The sequence below is a fragment of the Pteronotus mesoamericanus genome, unplaced genomic scaffold (assembly GCF_021234165.1).
Source record: "Pteronotus mesoamericanus isolate MK-2021 breed Mesoamerican mustached bat unplaced genomic scaffold, CSHL_Meso_final contig_20, whole genome shotgun sequence".
In the NCBI taxonomy this organism is placed as follows: Eukaryota; Metazoa; Chordata; class Mammalia; order Chiroptera; family Mormoopidae; genus Pteronotus; species Pteronotus mesoamericanus.
The window spans coordinates 77,512,178-77,518,177 of NW_026555085.1; positions in this window are offsets into that span (position 1 = coordinate 77,512,178).

Consider the following 6,000-nt stretch of genomic DNA (forward strand, 5'->3'; position numbering starts at 1 on the left):
GAGCTCTCCACGCGGCGCATGGTCCCCACCCCCATCCCGGGCGGAGTCACCAGGCTTCGTTTCCATGAGTAGATATGATTGCCAGACCCACCGTCCCACAGACAAAGGGTTCTTGAGATGCCACGACTAATTTAGTGCAAACCAACTAAATATCGGTTTATAGACTTACAGCAGACAGGTTTTTGAGCTCGGTACATTTTCTTCTCTATCAAGTTCTAATTTCCACTGTGAATACAGGACCAGTTGCTAGGAACCATACTCTTTATAGTGCATGTGCTTAACAGAAACCATCAAGCGTGTATATATATGAATTTAAGGAATTGAGGAGGGGGTTCAGAATAGATGCCTTTAAGATATATACTAATCCATTCTGTTCCACAGTGATAACAATTGAAAAATCTGGCTGGAAAATGATCTTTTCCCTCCCAGTTTTTTGGTTTTTTTTTTTTTTGGTGGGAGGAGGGTGGGGAAACGTGAAGGTCTCCTCCTGCCACTAAGAATTCCTTAATGAACCTAAAGATGAGAATAAAATAAACATTGCATTAGGAAGGGTTCTTAATTAAGTTTTTCTTACATTTAATATCGTGGTTTTGTATCTAAAAGGCGGTCAATGTCTTGAAATAATAGTTGTATATGCTACCTTGAATTTTAGTATAATGTTTTATTTACCAAGTGTAACATGTTGAATTAAAATGAAACCGAAACGACTTGAGTAGTTTGCATACAAGCAATATTATTACAGCAAAATCAAAAAGATGTTCAAGCCCTGGTGAATCAAAAAGATGTTCAAGCCCTGGTGAATCTCATCTCCAGAAATATATCAGACAAGTACAGTATCACAGCAAAATCATTCATGTATTCATCTATTCCAAAAGAGACAAGTTCCTAGTTTATGCCTGGCACTGTCCAAGGTGCTGGTTATGCAAAGATTAAATTAAGAAATGGTCTCTGTTCTGGGGATGCTCAAACCTACTGATAATTAGAATAATGTCTATATCATCCTTTGGATACTTTTGGATGGTGGAATTGTGATATCCATGACATCAATAATTAATAGCTCAGATCTTGACCAGCATAAGAAAAATAGAGAATAAAAAGAAAATAAAATGTAATTACAATTTACTTAGAATTTATATTGTGTAATTTGTCATTATATAGCCAAATTTGCTCTGTGATTTCATTAAAAAATGCCAAGATCCACAGGCATCATTCAACCAAAATAGATTAAGTGGATAAAAATATTTTTCACATTGATTTTGAAAAATAAAATATGAAAATAGTCTAAGAACACAAAACATACTTAGCTGTGCTTCTCTAAGAACCTGTACAATGTTCAGCCATCTATGTTTCAAATTTTTCTTAAGATAACATTCATTTTAATGTAATTAGTAACTTAAAAATAAAATCAAGAATTGATTATTATGCGGTCAATGTACTTAAACGTGTATATTAATAATTTAGTACACATTTTCAAGGTTGAAAACAAAAATAACCCAGAATAAGTGTGACATTTAAGATGCTTCTTTATTCTAGTAAATATGCTACAAGAACTTTTAAAATAGAAATTTATCTTGCTTATTCCTTTATTTGCTAAAGTTGTGTATCTCCAATTAAGCAAATCTCAGAGATGATAATTCAGTGATTTGTCAGAATTCAGAAAGGCAGTAATTTTACTGTGTTTTAGAAGTAGATAGGCCAACAATTTTTAATGTCTGTAATAATGGATTTTTTACTTTATAACACAGTAAAGTGTGGATCTTCCAAGAAGAAGGCTAAAGTTTCAAACTAAAAGCCCTTAAGAAAAGCATAGCTTAAAAATCTACCTTTTTATCCTCCTGACTTTAACCATGTAGTTAACTGTATCTTAATCTATATTGCTTTACAGTTTGCAAAGCCCTTCTACTTTGTATGCTCAAAACACTTAAAACATGGAGTAGTTATGCTAATTAGAACTTGAACTGTGTCCTTTCTTCCATTAAATCTGCTTTTAATATTCTTCCCATGTACTCGTTTTTCATGCCATGACCTAAAAATCTGTATCTGTAATCCTGATTTTGTATCTGTATACTACTTTGTTCATCTCACTTGTGCATAGACTGTATTTGGAGGTAAAACTATCACTTCAAACTCCATATGAAATTTCTCTCTGTCTTCCAACTGATAAATGTTTTTTTAATGAAGATAAACAATATATTCTACATTTATTTTTCTTTTAGTGATATCATCATTTGATATACTTTCCCACTGAACATTGGCTTCTTCATTCCTTAATCTTTTCCCTTCTCTTCTATAGTTATTAAAAGTATATATTTCCTAGACTTAGCTTTTCTATTTCTTGTGCAATCACTATAAAAATCCATACCCTCATAATTCTATGTTTGGACTACTGCAGATTCGTCTACATTAGATAAATTATTTCTGCCAAATCCACATTATCAAATGCTGCCAGTTTATACCTCTACTAAGCCAAAATTTCTCCATGTCACTCTGCATACAGTCACAGCATTATTTTCCAACTCTTCCTCCTAGACTTCAAGAAACTGAACTGCCCCCATCCTAGGCCAAACTGTGTTCCTTAATACTTCACCACACATACTTCCTGTCCTAGTTAGACTTATTGTCTCTATCCTTGTAAGCACATGGGTCTCGTTCTGCTTGTATGCGTTTCCTCTTGCCATTTTTAATAATATTTAGTTTGTCCTTCCTTTCCTGTCTAAAAGTTACCCTTATTCTAAGGCTCAGCTTAAGTTTCAAATCCTTCTGCCATATAAACTTAAGCAAATTAAACTTTTCGAGCCTCAGTTTGTTTGCAGTTCACTCATTTATTCATTTATCTACACATTTAATATATATAGTTGAATTCATGTTATTAATAGTATCTAATTTCTGTGATTACTATTATAAAATAGTGATGGTAATTCTTGTTACAGTAGATGAGACATGCAGCAATCATAACAAATAAGTGATAATTACTATGCTCTTGGCATTATAAACTGTCAATTAAAGTTAGCTATGATTGTCATTATTCATATTTTAGGACCTTTATTACATTACTTTGCACTGAATTCTACCATTCCTGAATTTCTACAGAACTAATAAATAACATCACACTGTTAAAAACACTTGGTTAGTCTTGGATTATTTTATAATTGGTCATTCAGATGGTAAATATCTTCAAGTAATACTCCTGTTTCTCTCATTGTTTCCAACAGGGAGTTAGATAAACAGAGGCTGGTCAGTATAGGAGCTGGATTGTTCAGTAGACTCTTGGTGACAGAGAAAAACTGATGTTTTTAAATTTATGCTCTGCTTTTTGAGAGCAATTTAGCTTGGATATGTGTCATTGTCTTGACTTTCATTGAAATATATATGCAGTTACAAGCCACATTTGTTCTCTGGATTGTATTTTAGATAATAATTTATAAATCATAGACTCCCTGGGTTGTAAACACCATTATTCATCTCTTTTTTCTCAAACCAGTCTATCCAAACCATATTGTATTTTGGAATTAGCCCAATTTCAGGTGTCTCAATAAAGTTCACAATAAAATAAAGTTATATTGTTATATACTGAATATTTATTAAGTAAACTGCAAAGTTTATATTTTATATTTAATTGATCCAGTTATAGGAAAAAAGCAAAATGGCACCTATATTTTCTATTATAATATTTTGTTTCCCTTGTTCTTAAATATCAGTGAAGTTTTAATTTAATGTCTAGTCACTAAAGTTTTGATGTCACTAAATTCTAGTCACTAAAGTTTTAATTAAAACTTAGTCCAATTAAATCCAGAGAGCTATGAAGATATTTGATGTGCTCCACTGAGACAAGCTTCTTTGTTGGAAACCAGATCTGAAAGAATCAAAAGTAAGGTATTCAGCACAGCAAGCTACAATATTATCAATAACTCAAAGAATATAAAAACTATGTTCCACATTAACTCATATCTTTCATGTATGGTGGTGACCTTAAAATTTCTACTTTCAGAAAAAGCATATATTTTTATTTGTTTTTCTGATAGTAGTAATGAATTTTCTCTGTGGGTATTTTCAAAAGAAAAAAAATTGTATGACTATTGCATATTAATCAATTGAAGTGACTATCATATTTATGACATTAATTTTACATCTACATTAACATTATATATATTTTTAATTTTATTATTTTCATCACCCTTTATGCCCCTTATACTCTCTTCCACCTCCACCCACCTCCCTACCACAAAATATTGTATATTTTTAATTAGACTATCTTTTTATGTTTTCCCAGATGGTTTATACATTCTTCGTGAGATTCATTCATAGGTATTTGATATTTTTATGCTATTGTTAAAGCACATGTTCTAATTGTTTGTTGTTAGTGTATAGAATGGCAATGGAATTCTGTATAATGATCTTATTTGCATACACCTTGCTATACTCTTCTATCACCTTTCTAATATTCTTCTGCAGAAAAATGTTTAAGTAGAAAATTGCATCCTGTGAAAATAACATTCATTTCCTCTTTTCCAGTCCTTTGCTTTAAGTTTGTTTTTCTTATGATACTGGTTAGGACTTCTGGTAAAATATTGAATAGAAATAGTGGTAATGGATATTACTAAATGAAAACTTTCTTATTTTAATATAGTATATCCACAAAACTTAGCCACAGCAAACAGTATAATTAATGATGATTCATTAAAAACATTATACTTAAAATTATGATAGAATCAAGACATGGAAGACCACTTTCACTACTTTTATTCAATATTATACTAGAGGTTCAAGAGTGAAATAATAAAAGAAAAAAATAAGATTAAACTTGCAATGCAAGCAAAATGATCATTATTTTAGGTGACATGATTATTAACATTATGACCCCCTAAAATTCTAAAGAATGCGGATAATCAACTCTAGAGTTATGAAATTTTACTCTGTAACAGAAGTATTAACTTACAGTGCATGATATTATATCTGTAACAAACAAAAATATCATTTAAAAAGATAAGTATTATTATACTTACAAAATGTCTACCAATAAATCTAATAAAAATGTATAATATCTTTTTTAAGAAAATGAAAAACTTATTAAGAAAAATTAAATAAGGCATCAGTCAATTAAGAGACAGATGTTAATAAATGTCAATAGAAAGACTTATCCTAAATATGTAAATTTTCCTAATTAATTAATATGAAATTAGTAGTTAATTGATAGTTCAAAGAATACCAGTAAAAGTTCCACAGGTTTACTTTTTGAACTTTAGCAATTTGATTCTTTGTTTTATATGTGTCAGGGCGAGGAATGACTATGGCAAAAACTGGTTTAATAATTCCCTATGACATACTGTATTTAAACTTTAATATTTAATGGTAGCATTAAAATCACCATGGAAATGATGCATTATTCAATAAATGATATGAAGACAAATGGTTAAGTCTCTAGAAACAAAAGAAATTGTATGACTGTATTGGATCATAAACAAAAGTCACTTGACAATGGATTTATGACTAAATGTGAAAGGTAAAACCTTAACACTTTATTATTTAACAATTTTATTTATTTATTTTCATAGAGAGGAGAAAGGAGGATTTTCAGAGAGAGGAGAAGGGAGGGAGAAAAAGAGAGAGAGAAACATCTGTCAGTTGCCTCTCACATGTCCCCAACTGGGGACCTGGCCCAAAACCCAGGCATGTATCCTGACTGGAATCAAACTGGCAATCTTTTGGTTTGCAGGTCAGCACTCAATCCACTGAGCTACACGAGCCAGGGTAAAACCTTAACATTTTAAAACTAAATATTAGGAGACTGCACTTTTTTTAAGTTTGGGATAAGGAAGGTTTTTTTTTTAAAGATTCAAAAGTATATAGCTCAAGTGGGAAGACTGGTACATTAGACTTTAATAAACATAAACATTTCTTTTCATCAAAAGATAATTTAAAAGGATAATAAAAGATATTCACAAACTGAGAGGAGCAGTTTCAAATTCATAACAACAAAATATTATTATACAGAATATTTCA